Raw genomic sequence first — 19,941 nt, 5'->3', positions numbered from 1 at the left:
GGCCAATCCACCCTAACCTGTACATCCCTGGGCACTATGGGGTAATTTAGCATGGCCAATCCACCCTAACCTGTACATCTTTGGACTGTGGGAGGAAACCGAAGCACCCGGAGGAAACCCACGCAGACACAGGGAGAACGTGTCTGAGACTATGGTGGATGCAGCCTCCCTCATAATTAAATAAAAAATAGATTTGTGTTATTTTCAGAAGAGAAAAGAATTTGCAAGACTGAAGGGAAAAGACAGATGACTTACATTGTTCTTGTACAGACAACCACAACAACAATCAGCTCCATGGCATCATTCTCAATTATAATCCTCTGTGTTGATGCTTCTTTGATTCTAAATCTAATTTTTTATTTCATATCTAAATAAACTTAATTTTAATTTCTTATAACCTTCCTTTAAATTTAAATAATTTTACTTTGGCTTTAATACACTGTGAATAGTGGTGTGGCACAGGGGTCAGTTCTAGGACCTTTGTAATTTACTTAAATGATGTGGATGTGAAGGTAAGGCATGGCTAGTAAGTTTGGATGATACAAAATTAGGAGGTATTGTTGGTAATGAGGAAGGTTATCAAAAATTATGGAGGGATCTCGATCAGATGGGGAAATGGGCTGAGGATTGGCAAATGCAATTCAATACAGATAAGTTGCGCTTTGGAAAGTCAAACCAAGGTAGGACTTATATAGTAAATGGTAAACTCCTGAGGAGTGTTGTGGAACAGAGGGACCTAGGAGTACAAGTACATAGTTCGTTGAAAGCGGCGTCTCAGGTAGACAGGGTGGTGAAGAAGGCATTTAGCATGCTGGTCCAGACATTGAGTTTAGGAGTTGGGACATTATGTTACAGATGTATAAGTCGCACTTGGAGTAATGTTACAGTTTTGGTCACCCTGTTATAGGAAAAACATAGTTAAACTGGAAAGTGTACAAGGAAGATTTACGAGGATGTTGCCAGGACTAGCAGGCTTGAGTTATAAGGAGTGGTGGGCTGCGATAGGACTTTATTCCTTGGGACGTAGGAGGATGAGGGGTGACCTTATTGAGATGTATGAAATCATGAGGGGCATAGATAGGATGAATGCATATCGTCTTTTTCCCAGGGATGGGGAATTGAAAACTAGAGGGCACAGGTTTAAGGTGAGAGGGGATGTATTTAAGAAGGACCTGAGGGGCAATTTATTCATACAGAGAGTGGTGTGTATATGGAATTGGCTGCCAGAGAAAGTGGTTGAGGCAGGTACAATGGCAATATTTAGATAGATACATGGATGGGAAGGGTTTAGAGGATATGGATGAAATGCGGGCAGTTGGAACGAGCTGATTGGGCACAATGGTCAGTGTGGACCAGTTTGGGCCAATGGGCCTCCTTCCATGCTGTTTTACTCTATGGCTTCACACAGACAGTCGCCCGTGGGTGGAATCAAACCTGGGTCCCTGGCGCTGTGAGGCAACAGTGCTAACCACTGAGCCACCATGCTGCCTTAAAGTTGAGTAATATGCAACCTCCTACCTTTACTGTCGGTCTCTCTTTTTCTCTGTAATTCTGTTTGGTGTAAAGGTGTGATTAAACAGCTTTTTATTTGTCATCAATCTCATCGAAGTTGATCATAGAACAAAAATTGAGCTATGCAAGCTGATAAAACTTGACAATAAACCAAAAAGCGTAGATGTTAATTAACTAGCCTGACAATTTATTCCATTCTCGATTTTTGCTTAAATCTACATAACCTAACATTCGGAACAAAACTAATGCAAATTACAGCAGTTTTGAGAAAGCGTAACAAACCTGTTAACTTTTCCACAAAAATGAACAAACTTGACTGGTTTCGTTATGCTAGAGGATTTATTCTATACTGAAGCCAATAGCTCGCACTGTTGGAAAATACTAAACTATTAGGAGTGCCTTCATTAACAAGTGCTATTAATCATTCATCTGTGATTAAGAATTTTTGCTGTGGTTATGCCAAGATGTTCTCTCCATCAAAATGAATTAGTACAAAGTAGTCTGTTCCAGACTAATGAAAAGTGCCAAACCTGAATGCTGGGCTTTTTAATGCTCGTCTTACTTGAGACATGATTCACTCCCTCCAGTATTTTCCACTGTCTTTCTCTTTAATCTTCCCCTGATGTTTCTTCACTCTCTGTTCCTTCCTGAAACAAAAGAGAATTAATTTCCTTTAGTTCTTTGGAATGTAAACTAGAAAGGCAAAGCTTCAGTTTGTCAGAACTAGTCCAGCACCCAGCTCCACTCAACAATACACAATATCCGAATTCTACTGTTACACATCCGCTGTCAAGAGAGACAGCAGTTAAATGGAGAGTGACAGAAAGAAAGGAAAAAAATTGCATTGACATAGACCCTTTACAATTCCAGGATGTCCCATAGTGCTGTGTGTTCACCAGTTTGTTGGGGATTTCATATACCTGATTTACTCTAGAGAAGTGCAAAGATGACAATAGATTTTAAGTGCACAAAAGCCTTGCTTCGTAGAGTTTACATGGTGGCTTAGTGGTTAGTACTGCTGCCTCACAGCACCAAGAGCCTGGGTTCGATTCTAGCCTCAGGCGGCTGTCTGTATGGAGTTTACACATTCCCCCCATCAGCAGTTCTTACTACCTCCCCGTGTCTGTGTGGGTTTCCTCCCATAGTCCAAAGATGTGCTGGTTAGGTGGATTGGTCATGGGAAATGCAGGGTTATAAGGATAGTGTAGGTGGGTTGGGTCTGGGTGGGATGCTCTTCAGAGGGTTGGTGTGGATGTGATGGGTCATAAGACCATAAGACATAGGAGCAGCAATTAGGCCATTCAGCCCATCGAGTCTGCTCCACCATTCAATCATGGCTGATAAGTTTCTTGACCCCATTCTCCTGCCTTCTCCCTGTAACCCTTAATCCCCTTGACAATCAAGAACCTATTTATCTCTTTCTTAAATGTATTCAATGACCTGGACTCCACAGCCTTCTGTGGCAGTGAATTCCATAGATTCACCACTCTCTGGCTGAAGAAATTTCTCCTTATCTCCGATCTAAAAGACCTTCCCTTTACTCTAAGGCTGTGCCCTTGGGTCCTAGTCTCTCCTACCGATGGAAGCATCTTCCCAACATTTACTCTGTCCAGGCCATTGAGTATTCTGTAAGTTTCAATTAGATCCCCCCTCATCCTTCTAAACTCCATCGAGTATAGACCCAGAGTCTTCAAACATTCCTCATATGTTAAGCCTTTCATTCCTGGGACCATTCTTGTGAATCTCCCCTGAACCCGCTCCAAGGCCAGTACATCCTTCCTGAGATATGGGGCCCAAAACTGCACGCAATGCTCCAAATGTGGCCTGACCAGAGCCTTATAGAGCCTCAGAAGTACATCCCTGCTTTTATATTCAAGTCCTCTCAAAATAAATGTCAAAGTTGCATTTGCCTTCCTAACTACTGACTCAACCTGCAAGTTTACCTTGAGAGAATCCTGGACTAGGACTCCCAGGTCTCTTTGCACTTCAGACTTCTGAATTTTCTCCCCATTTAGAAAATAGCCCATGCTTTTATTCTTCTTACCAATGTGCATGACCTCACACTTTCCCACGTTGTACTCCATCTGCCACTTCTTTGCCCAATCTCCTAACCTGTCCAAATCCTTCTGCAGCCTCCCTGCTTCCTCAATACTACCTGTCCCTCCACCTATCTTTGTACCATCTGCGAAGGCCGAAAGGCCTGCTTCCACACTGTAAAGATTCTATGATGATACTGTTCCAATCGTTAAATGCTTATCCTAATTCTAGCTTTGTGGCTTCTATTTACTTAACTCACTGAGCCTATACCCACTCTTAACTAAGCAAGCATAGTGGGCGTAGATTAGTGACCAGACTAACAATCAAACTCAGAATAATTTATGCATTGGTCTCAATATAGACCTCTCTTGAGGTGTTCATGCAAGAATTATGATAGGCAAGCTCTCACACACAGCAATGGAAAAGTCACCATAGCCCTGCGCTCTTATTCGAGAGAGATGACTGACAATGGTTTAATCTGAGGGTCAGCATGCCTCAGGTATAGAGAGAGAGGTTGAGAAGGGGGGTCCTTCATGGTAACTTCAGCTGGTGCCAGAATTGAACCCATGTTGTTAACCACACCTACACCTTTCCCATGACAATGACTGGTTAATCTGTTCTAATGATGTTGCTTGTGGGAGAGGTATTGATCAGGATACCAGGCCTTTGAAGCAACATGGCTGGGCATCAACTGAATTAGTGCTGGAAAAGGATTGGAGTATCTTTGCCATGTCTTTATTTTTCTTGTCAGGAGTACCAGAGTTATGGCATCTCCATTTGCTATTCTACCCAAATCCAATGAAGAGCAGGGAGTATGGCCAATGAAGTTTGCTCTCTCATTTTCCTTTGCCTGTGAAAGGAGAGAGCCTGAAATAATAGACACCGTGGTCAGAAATGATCACGCCCATTAAGTTATCCAACACTGACTCAGGGAATATAGAATGTGCTGCGAAAAATACACGGCTGTGATTCCTACAAGACTTTGTGGTCCTCCAGCAACTACCAGGATACAAGTGAGACTTTAATAATTCATTTATTGATCATGTATGGTCATTAGCATATTGCTAATAGTGGGGGGGGAGCCTGGGATGGGCGGGGGGGGGAAGGGGGGGGTTGGGGGAGGGAGGTAAGAGGATTGTCTTTGTCACGCTCAAAATCCTGGCTTCTGGCTCCTCCACCTTTCTCATTCTGGGAATTCTATCCTCTCCTGGCTCATAGAATCCCTACAATGTGAAGCAGGTCATTTAATCCAATGAGTCCACACTGACCCTCCAAAGGGCATCCCACCCAGACCCAGTTCCCATCCCTGAAACCCTGCATTTCCCATGGCTAACCGACCTAGCCTGCTAATCCCTGGACACTATGAACAAATTACCATGGCCAATCCACCTAACCTGCTCGTCTTTGGACTGCGGGTGGAAATTGGAGCACCCGGAGGAAACCCGTACAGAGACAGGGGAGAACGTGCAAACTCCAAACAGACAGTCACTCAAGGGTGGAATTGAACCTGGGTCCCTGGTATCCCTCCTCCACACTGCAGAAACCTACTTCAAATCCTGTATGCATCCCTGCTGCATGCAGTCTAATGATGTTACATGTAAAGTCCATGTGATGATGCCAGTGTTTGGAAATGCGTGTTCCCCAATGAGCTTGCGTGCATGCTTGCTGGTGTCAACAAACACTGTTATGAAAGAAACCTAGTATCCTGATTTCCTCAGTTAATATAATTAAAAAGAGATGATGGAGTTTACTTTGTGCCTATTAGCTGTTGTATATCCTACGCTGCTATGGTGACCTCCCTTCAAAAGGATCTCAGTTGGCTCTTAGGTAATTTGGAATATCTAACGATCGAGGCAAGGTGCCAGTCAAATGGAGTTCTCTCACACATGTAGGCTAGCAGAAACCATTTACTTGGTGTCCCTGGCAAAGGTCCCTTGGTCAGATGGTGAGCAGTTTTTGAACAAGGATATTCCCGCCAGGAAGAAGATAGCAGGAACTGCAGATGCTGTAATTAGAGTCAATATAGTGCGGGGCTGGAGGAACACAGTAGGTAAGGCAGCAGCAGAGGAGCAGGAGGGTCAATGTTTCGGGTCAGGACAAAGAGAAAAAAGAACAAAGGAGAGGTACAACACAGGAACAGGCCCTTCAGCCCTCCAAGACAGTGCCAATCATCATGCCCTGACTGAACTAAAAAGCAAATCTTCTGCCCCTATTCGGTCCGTATTACTCCATACCCTCCATATTCATGTAACCATCCGGATGTCTCTTAAATGTCGCCATGTGCCCGCTACCACCACCTCCTCTGGCAATGCATTCCAGGCTCCTAGCACTCGCTGCGTGAAAAACCTCCCTTGCACATCTTCCTTAAACTTGCCCCCTCTCACCTTGAATTTGTGCCCCTTGTAATTGAAACTTCAACCCTGGGAAAAAAGCCTGTGACTATCTACCCTATCTAATGTCTCTACTAATTTTGTAGACCTCTATCAGGTCTCTTCTCAGCCGGTGTCTTTCCAGTGAAAACAATCCTAGTCTTTTTAACCTTTCTTCATAGTCAATGCCCTGGAGACCAGGCAACATCCTGCTGAACCTTCTCTGCGCTCTCGCCAAAGCTTCCACATCTTTCTGGTAATGTGATGACCAAAACTGCACACAATACTCCAAATGCAGCCTAACAAGTGTTTTATATCGCTGCAATGTGTTTTGCCAACTTTTGTACTCCAGGCCCCGGGCGATGAAGGCAACCATGCCATATGCCTTCTTAATCACCTTGGCCATCTGTGTTCCACTTTTAGGGAACTGTGGACCTGCACGTTCAGATCTGTCTGAATATTAATGTTCCTAAGGGTTCTGCCATTTACAGTATAATTCCCACCTAAATTTGATCCCCCCAAATGCATCACCTCACATTTGTCTGTATTAAACTCCATCTGTCATTTCTGTGCCCAAGTCGCCAATCTATCTATATTCTGTTATATACTTTCACAATCGTTGGCACTATCAGCAATTCCACCAATCTTTGTGTCATCTGCAAACTTACTAATCAAACCAACCGCATTTTCCTCCACATCATTTATATATACAACAAACAGCAGAGAACACAAGACTGATCCCTTTGGAACACCACTAGTTACCGGTCTCCATTCTGAAAAACATCCTTCCACCGCTACTTTCTGTCTTCTATGATCAAGACAGTTTTGTATCCATCTAGCCAGCTCACCCTGAATCCCATGCGTTTTTAATTTTTGTACCAATCTGCCATGTGGGACCTAATCAAAAGCCTTACTACTAGGACTGATGAAGGGTCCCAACCCAAAACATTGACTCTCCTGCTCCTCTGATGCAGCCTGACCTGCTGTGTTCCTCCAGCCCCACACTGTGTTGATTCCTGCCTGGAAGGCTGTGGACAAAATCTAGACTCGAAGCGCCAGCTTGCTCTCTCTCCATGGATGTTATCCGACCCGCTGTGATCTCCAAGCATTTGTTGTTTTCAGAACAAAACATACAAGGTTCACAACTCAGGCTAATAAAGATAAAACGCTGCAGGTACTGGAAATCTGAAACAACCACAGTGAATGTTGGATAGACTCAGTATCTGTGGAGAGGAGAGACAGAGTGAACATAATTAAAGAAGAGGCATACTGGACTCAGAGCGTTAGCATTTGTCATGAGAGAAACAGATGCTGTCAGAACTACTGGAGTCTCTCCAGCTCTTTCTATGTGTTTTTTTTGTTGTCTCAGCTTCCTCCTTGGCAATACACCGGCCAGCTCACCACAGGGTGAGTCTCTAAGGAGGGGTGAGGCCTTAAAGTGGGCTTCATTTGTTAAAACAGCTTGTCTCTATCTGCACTTTCACAGAAACACAGGAGCTGACAGTAATTGAATTTAGCAAGCTGAATGTGAAAACCAAGGCTTTCTAATATGATTATTGATTCATTAATTATAACTCAATCAAGGCTCATTACTTGTACAAGGCTGTTCCCGGGGCTTCTCACCATTCAGACAATTGAGGCCAGTATCCCACTTCATAAAATGCACCCACCCCCACCTCCTCATCCCCTTCAACCACGAGGGAATACTCCTCCCTCTGGGTGTGAGTGCTTTTGTGTGTGTGTGTGTGTGTGTGTGTGTGTGTGTGTGTGTGTGCACGTGCATGTGTGTGTGTGTATGTGTGCGTGTGCGTGTGTGCATGTTTGTTCATTCATGAGAGTGTGTGTTTGTTCATGAGTGTGTGTAAGTATATGTGATAGTGTGTGGGAAAGTGTCAGAGTGTCTAGTTGTGCGTGTGTTAGTGTGACAATGTGTGTGTTTGTGTATGCATGTGTATGCGTCTGTGAGTGCAGAGGAGTGTCTGTGTGTGATAGTTTGTGCACTTGAATGTGGGAGTCTGTGAGGGTGTGTGTATGCATGAATGTAAGTATCATGTATGTGTTTAAGAGTGTGGGAGTGTGCATGTGTGTGCCTGTATTTGTATGAGAGTCTGTGTATGTGTATGTGTATGCATTAGTGTGAGAGTCCATGTTTGTGTTTGAGAGGGTGAGAGCATGTGTGTGTGTGTGTATGTGCGCGATTGTGGGAGCATGTGTCTGTGCATTTGTGCATGTGTGTATTTGTGTGTGTGAGTGTGTGTTTGTGTATGTATGTGTGTGTGTGTACATGTGAGTGTGTGTATTTGTGTATTTGTGTGCGAGTGTGTATTTGTGTATGTATATGTGCGTTTATGTATGTGTGTGCATATGTGTGTGTATGTACATATGTGTTTGTGTCTGTGTGTATTTGTGTGAGTGTGTGTATTTGTGTGTATGTGTATGTACATGTGTGTGTTAGTGTCTGTATATATTTGTGTGAGTTTGCGTATTTGTGTTTGTGTGTGTATTTGTGTGTGTATGTATGTGAGTATGTATGTGTGTGTATATGTGTGTGTGTATTTCTGTGAGTGTGTATATTTGTGTGAGAGTGTGCGTGTGTGTGTGTGTATTTGTGTGAGCGAGTGTGGGCGGTGTGTGCATGGATGAGTTTGACTATCCATGTGTGTGTTTGAGAGAGTGTGGGAGCGAGTGTGTGCCTCTGTATTTGTATGACAGTGTGCTTTTGCTTGTATGTGAGTGAGTGAGCGTGCACTGGTGTGTTTTTACGTGAGACTGCTTGTCTGAATTGACAGTTTCTCAACAGCTATCCCTTCCTTATCAACACAACCAGCCACAAGCATCTTCCGGTAGAGATTTTTAGAATCTGGGTTCTCATTAGGACTCTGCTGTACACTTATTCCTGGCCTGATGATCTTTGGACATTCTGACACTGTGATTTCCCTGCAGAAAGGTTGTGTTTTGAGATATGAAACAGATATGTGCAGCACAGTGCTGTGTAACTTAGCAACGGCCATTGTAAAGGCAACTGCAAAAAGGTACTGCCCCTTAATGCAAGACATGTTATTTGCGATGTTCACCCTTTGTCGGTACACACAAATATTAACTGCCCACATTTTACACGGTCAGTACACAAGTCTCTCCTACTTGTTCATGCTTTTAATGAAAATCAACCTCTACGCCCGTGTTTCAATAAAGTATTGGAGGGAAGAAAGACTTGCATTTATGTAGCACCTTTCACAACCTCAGGATGCCCCAATATGGTTTGCAGTCAGTGAAGCTCTTTTGCAGAGTAGTCACCATCGCAACGTAAGAAATGCAGCAGCCAATTTGTACGCAGCAAGCTCCCGAGGCAGCAAAGCAATAGTGACCAGATTCTCAGAGATAGTAAGAACTGCCGATGCTGGAGTCAGAGATAACACGGTGTGGAGCTGGAGGAACACAGCAGGCCAGGCAGCATCAGAGAGCATTTTCTGAAGAAGGGTCCTGACCCGAAACGTCAACTTTCCTGCTCCTCTGATACTGCCCATCCTGCTGTGACCAGATTCTCTGTCTTTTTTTGAGGGTGATTGAGGGATGAATATATGTTAAGGACAAGAGGATAAGCACTTGCACCTCCAACAGTGCAGCACCCCTTCAGTGCTGCACCAAAGAGTCAGTCATGCTAGATTGTTGTGCTTAAGTCCCTTGGGGGGTGGGGGGGATTTAGGGGTGAGTCTCTTGATGCTGGGAACTCACCCCCACCCCCCACCCCACTCCTTGGGATCAGTCAGGACTCAGTGTAGTTAGGGCTCAGTGGTTAACACTGCTGCCTCACAGCGCTGGGGATGAGAGTTCGATTCTACCCTTGGACGACCGTCTGTGTGCAGTTTGCACATCCTCCCCGTGTCTGTGTGGGTTTCCTCCCACACCCCAGAGATGTGCAGGGTAGGGTGGATTGCCCAAAGTGTCTAGAGTGGGAAATGCCACTCTAAAGTAGGGTAGGGTTGGGCCTGGGTGGGATGTTCTTCAGAGGGATGGTGTGGGCTTGATGGGCCGAATGGCTTGGTTCTACACCGTAGGGATTCTATAAATCCAGTAGCCAAGGATTGTCGCTCATTATGCATTAATCCTAGATACTGCTGTAGAGTGTTTTGAACATTGTGTTCCTAATTCTGTAAAAGAAACAAAAACAGATGGCAGGGAGGGTTAATACACATGTACAATTTCCTAGCGTCTACTCCAAGGGAGATGTAAACTCAATTAAAAGGAAAAGGAAAAGAAACGATTTGCATTTCTGTAACACCTTTCATGTCCCCCAGATGTCCCAAAGCGGGTTCGCAGCTAGTGAGGAGCATTTGCAGTGCAGCATCGGCTGGAACATTGGAAGTGTCAGACAGGTGTTGGAAATCACAAGCGAGGCTCAGATGAAAACCGGATGTTCAGAGCAGCCTTTGAAAATGAAACGAAGATGAAGACTAAAGGCATGTCTGATCATTCTTGCTCCATTTATTTCAAACTGCCACAGCCTGGGGACTGCTACCTCTTGACGATTTCAACGAGTGCACAGTGCAGCTTAAGCAATATGGGAAGCCGCAGAAAAATGGCACAATGCACCACAGAATCAGGCCATTCTACCCATCGCCCCGGGCGAGCTCTTACAGTCATAGAGTCATACAGTCATACAACTAGTCCATGTTGAACATAATCCCAAATTAAGCAAATCCCATCTGCCTGCTCCTGGGCCATATCCCTCCAAACCTTTCCTATTCATGTATTTATCCAAATGTTTTGTAAACGTTGCAATTTTATTTGCATCCACCACTTCCTCAGGAAGTTCATTCCACACACGAACTACCTTCTGTGTAAAACATTTGTCCCTCATATCTTTTTTAAATCTTTCACCTCTCACCTTAAAAATATGCCCTCCAGTCTTGAAATTTCCCATCCTAGGGAAAATACACTTACCATGAACCCTATCTATACCCCTCATGATTTTGTAAACCTCTACAAGGTCACCTATGATCCAACGAAAGAAGTCCCAGCCTATCTAGCCTTTCTTTATAACTCAAACCTTTCGTACCCAGTAACATCCTGGTAAATCTCTGAACCTTTCTAGCTTAATGACATCCTTCCTATAACAGAGAGACCAGAACTGGATGTATTACTGCAGAAGAGGCCTCACTAATGTCCTGTACAATCTCAACATGACATCCCAACTCCTATCCTCAAAGTACTGAGCAATGAAGGCAAGCGTGCCAAATGCCTTTTTGACCACCCTGTCTACATGTGATGCAAACTTCAAAGAATTATGTACCTGCACCCTAGGCCTCTCTGTTCTACAACACTACCCAAGGCCCTACCATTAATTGTATAAGTCCTGCCCCTATTTGCTGTTGGGAAGTCATGTTGAGGTTGTACAGGACATTGGTAAGGGCTCTTCCGGAATACCAAGTCCAGTTCTTGTCTCCCTGTTATAGGGAGGATATTATTAAGCTCGAAAGATTCAGACATTTACCAGGATGTTACTGGGTACAAAAGGTTTGAGTTATAAAGAAAGGCTAGATAGGCTGGGACTTCTTTTGCTGGATCATAGGAGGCTGAGAGGTAACCGTGTAGAGGTTTATAAAATCATGAGGGGTATAGATAGGGTTCATGGTAACTGTATAATCCCTAGGATGGGGAATTTCAAGACTGGAGGGCATATTTTGTTGCATTTATCCAAAGTGAACTCCATGTGCCATTTTTTAGCCCCTTGACCCATTTGATCAAGGTCGCTTTGTAATCTTCGATAACCTTTTTGACTGTCCACTACACCACCAACTTTGGTATCATCCTCAAACTTACTAGCCATGCCTCTTGTATTTTCATCCAAACCATTTATATAAATGACAAACAGTCCCTTATCCATCCTGTGTCCGATTTTACTGAGGTATGGCGAGTCATTGTGTTGATGCTCCAGCAGAAAATTGAAAGCCTTTTATAAATCGTATTTAATTGCGATCCTCAGAACCTCAAAGTTCAAAGTGCATCAGTTGGTGGTTGTCACCTCACAGCTTTATCAGTGTGAGGTAAGGAGAAAGTACAGCTGCTGCATAAAGCAAATCAGTTTTATTATTCACATATTGGATGTCAGCATCACTAGCTGTGCCAGCATTTATTGCTCATTCTTAACTGCCTTTGAGAAGGTGGTGGTGAGCTGCCTTCTTGAACCGCTACAGCCCATTCGGTGTAAGTACATCCAAAATACCACTAGGCAATTCCAGGATTTTGACACTGAAGAACATAAGCAAATGGAACTAGATTTCTCTAAGATATTGGTCAGCATGGACAAGTTGGACAGAAGGGTCTGTTTCCATGCTGTATGACTCTATGACTCTGAGATCATAGAACAGTACAGCACTGTACAGGCCCTTCGGCCCACAATGTTGTGCTGACCTATTATCCTACTAAGATCAAACTACCCTGCATACCCTACATTATAATATCATCCATGTGCCTATCCAAGAGTCGCTTAAAAGTCTCTAAATTATCTGACTCCACCACCACTGCTGGCAGTGCATTCCACGCACCCACCACTCTCTGTGTAAAGAACCCACCTCTGACATCTCCCCTATACCTTCCTCCAATCACCTTAAAATTATGCCCCCTCGTAATAGTCATTTCCGATTATTTTTCCAAGTCAGGATCGTGAGTGGCCTGGAGGGAAAATTATAAGGTTGGAGCATTCCAACCTTGCCGTGTATGATTTATTTGCAACGCACTTTGACAGAAATAAAAACCCCTGTCACCAAAGGTTTTGTAAGGCGTACCATAGATGTTGTTGAGAGCTCAAATTTGCTACACAAAAAAATCCCCAAAGAACTGTGGATGCTGGAAATCTGAATCAAAAACAGAAATTGCTGGAAAATCTCAGCAGGTCTGGCAGCATCTTCAGACGGAAAACAGACTTAATATTTCAGGTCCAGTGACCTTCTTCAGAATGTCTGAATTGCTGTGTTTTCCCTGTGTGTTGTATCAGCTTCATTAATATACTTTTAGAAGCCATGATGGCAAAATAACAGTGGAAACCATCCTTCCCAAGCCACTATTTCCAAGAGTTTTCCATCGCTGTTTTCCTGTCAATAGCACATATTCTTCAGGGAAGAATCCATCATGAAATGTATGTTGAGTAGTGAGCAGCACGGTGGCTCAGTGGTTAGCACTGCTGCCTCACAGTGCTTAGGGACCTGGGTTTGATTCTAGCTTCGGATAACTGACCGTGTGGAGTTTGCACATTCTCCCCGTGTCTGCATGGGTTTCCTCTCATTGTCCAAAGATGTGCAGGCTAGGTGGGTTGGCCATGCTACATTGTCTGTAGTGTGCAGGCTGGGGGGATTAGCCATGGCAAATGCAGGGTTGCAGGGCTTTTGTCCTCTTCAGAGGGGGTGGTTGTTGTTGTTGTGGGCTTGATGGGCTGAATGGCCTGCTTCCACACTGGAGGGATTCTATGAATTGCTGATCTAGTGACTCTCTCAAGGTTTGTGAAAGGATATTTCCTCACCATACTGTTAATAGTTTTAGAGAGGTTTCCAATGAGGATAATGATGGATAGCCACCTCCTGCTCCTTTAAGTGGCATCCCCTGATTTTCCACAACAACCCACCATCGTACTGGCCCCTATTGTGTAGTGGTGCTGGGGGGTTGGGTCAAAAGGGAGGGTAGGTTCTTTCGTAGGGCAGTAGGAACCTCAGCACGCCTCCAACAACAGGCCTTCAAAGACTCAATAATTGCAGCTAGGTCAGCACATTACTATATCCTGCTCACCCCCAAAATCTCACATCTGGGCAAAAGGTTCAGGCGGTGGGATGGAGCTATTCGACTGAGTAATTCACACACGCTTCTCTGCCAGCACCTCCCAAACCCACAACCACTTCCATCTAGGAGGACAAGGGTAGCAGATACATGGGAACACCACCCCCTGCAAGTTCCCCTCCAAGCCATTCACCATCCTGACTTGCAAATACCTCGCCACTCCTTCACTGTCGCTGGGTCAAAATCCTGGAATTCCCTTCCTAAGGTCATTGTGGGTCAACCCACAGCACATGGTCTTCACTGGTTCAAGAAGCCAGCTCACCACAACCTTCTCCAGGGCTATAAGTGGTGTCCCTAACAGTGATGCTCAAATCCCATAAACAAAACAAAAATAAATCCTGGAACTTTAGCTGGAAGTACAAGATTTCACATCCACGAGGCAAAATCTCCAACCCCACGTGGCCTCACATTAAACTCACAAATGATTGGCTGGATCAGACGGAGCAACAGCTGGCATAATCCTAGCAGAACCACTGAATATGAAATCCAAGGAATTCCAACTCCTCTTAGTTTGAGAAGCACAAATTATTCACCAATTCATGCCAATAGCTTGCTTGGAGACTTCTGGCTAACTTTGTACCAATCTTTGAGTCCTGTCTCCTAATTTGACTCAATATTTGCTCCTAATTTGTCTTGGGAAACAGGTATTTTCCCACCATTTGAAATACTATAGAAATAAAAGGCTAATCCTGGTGTTGACATTATTAAATAGGACCCAATGAGCAGAATTGGGTGAAATGGTAGACACAGTGGAGATAAAATTTAGGACAGTTATGTGTCGAGTGATGCACATTGGCATAGGGTGAGCAAGCAGAGGCAATGAGAAACCAATGGTGGAATTTTAAAGGACCTACTTTGTAGGCAACTATTTCAAGGTGGCCACACTTGGAAAGGCTGTTCATAGGGTCATAACGTCATAGTGCTGTACAGCACAGAAACAGACCCTTCAAACCAACTTGGCAATGCCCACCAGATATTCTAAATGAATCTAATCCCATTTGCCAGCATTTGGCCCGTATCTCTCTAAACCCTTCCTATTCATGTATTCATCCAGATGCCTTTTAAATGTTGTAATTGTACCAGCCTCCACCACTTCCTCTGGCAGCTCATTCCATACACACACCACCCTCTGTGTGAAACACTTGTTCTTTCGGTCCTTTTTAAATTTTTCCCCTCTAATGCCCTCTAGCTTTGGACTCCCCTACCCTGGCAAAAGCCCTTGGCTATTCACCTTATCCATGCCCCTCATGATTTTATAAACCTCTATAAGGTCACCCCTCAGCTCCAGGGAAAATAGCCCCAGCCTATTCAGCCTCTCCCTATAGCTCAAACCCTCCACCCTGGCATCATTCTTGTAAATCTTTTCTGACCATTTCAAGTTTAACAACATCCTTTCTATATTAAGGGGACCAGAATTGTACACAGTATTCCAGAAGTGGCCTAACCAATGTCTTGTACATCGCAACATGACCCTCCCAACTCCTACACTCAATGCACTGACCATTAAAGGCAAGTGTACCAAATACATCTTCACTACCCTGACTACCTATGACTTCACTTGCTGTTGTAAGAGCAGATGGCTTTATAAATAGAGGCAAATGGTATATAAAGCAAGGAAATGATGTTAAATCCCTATAAAGCTGGCTAGGCCTCAGCCTCAGTATTGTCTCCAAGTGTGGGTACTATATTTAAGAAGGATGTCAAATCCTTGGAGAAGGATATTTTGGAGAATGGTGTCAGAAAGGAGAGACTTCAGTGACATGGAGTAGCTGGAGAAGTTGGGATCTGTCTCCTGAGGGCTGGGAAATTAGTGAGGAAATTTGGTATAGCAATTCAAAATTGTGAAGGCATTTGAAAGAGTACAATAAATATAACTATTTTCCATCAGCATAATTTCAATAATAGAGGTCATAGCGGGCTGAAGAGGTCCTTAGGCCCATTGAGTTTGTGCCAACCTATCTACACTAATCACACTTTCCACCTCTAGGTTCATACCTTGAGCATTAACAAAAGCTAGCAAAAGAAAATTGGATAAATTTGATATGGCTTCACTAGAGATTTACCAGGATGTTGCCTGGGCTGGAGAGTTTCAGTTATAAGAGAGATTGGACAGAATCGAGTTGTTTTCCTTAGAGCAGAGGAGTTTGAGGGGGACATGATTGAGATGTATAAAATTATGAGGAGCGTATTCAGGAGTGAGTGTTTCTCCTCGATTGAGGATCAAAGACTGGGGCATAAGGGGCAGGAGGTTTAGGGGAGATTTAGAGGAAAAATGTTTTCACCCAGAGGGTGGTGGGAATGTAGAACTTACTACCTGTAAGGGTGGGAGAGACAGGAACCCTCATAACATTGAAGAGGTCTTTAGGTGTACACTTGCAATGCCAAGGCATACAAGGCTATGGGCCAAGTGCTGGAAAATGGAGTCAGAATAGTTAGGTGGTTGTTTTTAATTGGGATCAGCGCGATGGGCTGAAGGTCTTTATCTGTGTTGTGGATCTCTATGACTCTAAATATGTCAAGGGGAGAATATAGCAGTACAATAGGAAAAGGTCAGAGAAGTGGAGCTAATTGCTCTCTCAAAGAGCTGGAACAGGTATGATGGGCCAAATAGACTTCTGTTCTACAAATTTTTATGATAACCAGGCACACTTTATTCCTCTCTCTGGCTTGTTATTGTGTTATCACAGGGCTGAAGTGTGCCTTGAAGGCAGAGTAGGAGCGAAGATATTTGAAAAGTTTCAGGATTCTCTAGAAATGCTTATCACTTTAGCTTTTTTTTCCTTTGTTCATTCACGGGATGAGGGTGTCATTGAACAGGCAGCATTTATTGCCCATCCCTAATTGCCCAGAGGGCAGCTAAAAGTCAACCACATTGCAGTGGGTCACATGTAGGCCAAACCAGGTAGGGATGGCAGTTTCCTTCCCTAAAGGACATTAGTGACCCAGATGGGTTTTTCCGACAATCAACAATGGATTCATGGTCATCATTAGACTCTATTTCCAGATATTTATTGAATTCACTTATTGAATTCTATTTACATAGAACCTCTAAGATGAGCATTTCTGAAAGAAAGACACAATTCCTAATTTCTGTGGTGTTGTGTCACCATTTTTGAAGTGATGTCCCGCTCAACATGTAAATGCAAAGAGGGCCCACATGTTATCATGTGAGTGCAAGCTACAGTACCCCTGCACTGTAGGACCTCAGGCATAGGCTGTGCATGGAGATTGTTCTGTACTGTATATATTAGTTTAGCTGTAAATAAACTCAACTCATCTGTGTCCAAACATATGCAGGTTAGTGTCGATTATCCATGTTAAATTGCCCATAATGTCCAAGGATGTGCAGGCTAGATGGATTAGCAATGGGAAATGGAGGGTTACAGCGATAGGGTAGGGGGATGGGTCTGGGTGGGATGCTCTTTGGAGGGTTGGTGTGGACTTGATGGGCTGAATGGCCTCTCCACGCTGTAGGGATTCTACGATTCGATACCCCCAAACAAATGGCATTCATATTCATTATTTGTGTCACGCTTAGACAGACACAAGAATACTATTACACAAAGGAATATTTGTATACCTCTAACTTGTTAAAGCATGCCAAACATGGAGGTAATGATCATCAGACAAACAGTGGCACTGAGACATGTAATAGGTTATGAACGTTGATCAAAGCTTGGTTAGAGAGGTAAGGTCCATTGTCGAGACAGATATTGAGGGGGAAAAGTTTAGCGAGAGAAATCTAGAACTTAGGACCGAGCCTGTGGTAAGATGAAGGAAACTGGAGACATGCAAGGAGACAGAATTGGAGCAGTGCAAAGACAAGGTGAGATGAGGAGTTTTAGCAGAAGGAGTAGAGATTTTAAATGTGAAGTTTTGCTAAGCAGTGAGTAAAAGCAGATCAGCGAACACAAGCATAATGGTGAAAAATAGTGAAGGGGGCTCGCACTAAACCAGACATTGCATTGTCACATCAAAAAAACATTGCCGTGGAACAAAAGTCAATGCTACATTATTTAGATCGGAAGTCACACGACACTAGGTAATAGTCCAACAGGTTTATTTGAAATCACAAGCTTTCTGAGCACTGCTGCTCCTTCGTCAGGTGACCTGATGATGCTTTGAAAGCTTGTGATTTCAAACAAACCTGTTGGACTATAACCCAGTGTCATGTGACTTCTGACCTTGCCCACCCAACACCCCCACGACATTATTTAAAGGGAGTGTTAGCAGCGTTGTCGCAACAAGAAACAGTAAAATGACCTTCATGAAGAAAATCAGATGCTCATCTGGAAGTGAGCGCTCCAATTGTTTAGCATGCTGCCCTTTGACCTTTGGGACTGTAGGAACCTCCATCGAGATGTGACATCAGCAGATTCCAGTTAAAGGTGTACCATCGAGCAGTGAGCCTCTCTCCAACCTTGCCTCCAGGGTGCAACACTAGCTTTTGTTGGTTGTAAAAGGCACTGCTTTGATGCCAAGTGCCCTGAAAGCATCAGCCTCGTATTTTTCACAGCATAAGAACCATACACTCATGAAAATCATTAAACTGTTTCATTAGGAGTTGGTTGCCTGGGTATGAAAGTCAGGCTTGTGTGGCCTGCAGGAGGAATGCAGCTGTCAGAATAAACTACGCTCCTGTACATAATCAGCACCTTTGGAAACTTGAAGGGATGAAAGTGTCCTCTTATTCCTATCTGGGTTTCAGCCCAATGTTCTTGCCTTCTGCTCATTCATGGTTGAGAGCAGCCTCCATGAGCAGCTTGAGAAATCTGTGGCCTTAGGTGCATGCTTTACTGTGCAGAAGATTCACAAATACCCTCCGATTATAGTTAGCTGAGGGAGTGCAGCTTTGCTGGAGATCGAGTCTTTCAGATGGGAGGTTCAAGGTGAGGCACAGAATGCTCTTTCAGGTGAACGTAAAGGATTCTATGAAACTGAGAAAAGCAGTGAGTTGTTGTAATTACACAAGGCATTGGTGAAATCGTGAACAAGAACAGAAGTTGCTGGAAAAGCTCAGCAGGTCTGGCAGCATCTGTGAAGAAAAAAATCAGACTTAACTTATCGGGTCCAGTGACCATTCCTCAGACCCTTATGAGGAAGGGTCACCGGACCTGAAACGTTAACTCTGATATTTTCTTCACAGATGCTGCTAGACCTGCTGAGCCTTTCCAGCAACTTTGTTTTTGTTCCTGATTTACAGCATCCACAGATCATTTGGTTTTTATTGGTGAAGCCGTATCTGGAGTATTACATACAATTTTGGTCCCCTTATTTGAAGATGCATATAATTGCACTGGAGGCAGTTCACAGAAGTTCACTAGATTAATTCCAGAGATGAAAGAATTGTCATCTGAGGAGATACTGTGCACTTTAGGCCTGTACTTGACAGAGTTTAGAACGATGAAGGGAGATCTAATTGAGCTATATTAAGATGCAAAAGAGATTGACAAAACGTAGACATGGAGAGAATGTTTCCACTTGAGGGGCAATCTAGAATGAGAGGTCGTAGTTTTAGGATAAGGAGTGGCAAATTGAAAACAGAGATGAGGAGAAATTGCTTCCCTCAAAGGGTCGTGAATCTCAGAATCCACTACTCCAGAGAACGGTGGATGCCAGGACGTTGAATAAACTTGAGGAGGAGTTAGACAGATTTTTAATTATAAAGGGGTTGGAAGGTTATGGAGAGAGGGCAGGAAAGTAGAGTTGAGGGTGATTTGAGATCAGCCATGATCGTATTCAATAGTGGAGAAGACTCGATGGGCTGAATGGCCTGTTGCTGCTTCTAGTTCTTACAAAGGACAGTCAATGCATGCTAAACACATTGTTTTTTAAAAGATCCCACATCATAGTTTTACCAGCCCCTGTCAAATGATTGGCATATCTGTGATAAGCAAAAGACTCTAAAAATGATTTGAGGATATCCTTAGTTGTGCCAAACCCTGAGGGTTGTCTTGGAAAAAATGTTTAACCCTCAATCAAGGTGGATGAAAACAGGTGATGTGGCCATTAATATCACTAGGACCCCTCTCCATTTGCATTTCCCTGCATTAGCCTAGCATTTCAAAATACCCCAATGGCTGTGAAACATTTGGAAGGTCACAAAGGCGGCTATATAAATGCAAGACAACAAGGTGCAGAGCTGGATGAACACAGCAGGCCAAGCAGCATCATAGGAGCAGAAAGGCTGACGTTT

Source organism: Rhincodon typus, chromosome 37 (assembly GCF_021869965.1).
Source record: "Rhincodon typus isolate 14 chromosome 37, sRhiTyp1.1, whole genome shotgun sequence".
Taxonomy (NCBI): Eukaryota; Metazoa; Chordata; class Chondrichthyes; order Orectolobiformes; family Rhincodontidae; genus Rhincodon; species Rhincodon typus.
This window is presented reverse-complemented; position numbering follows the sequence as displayed.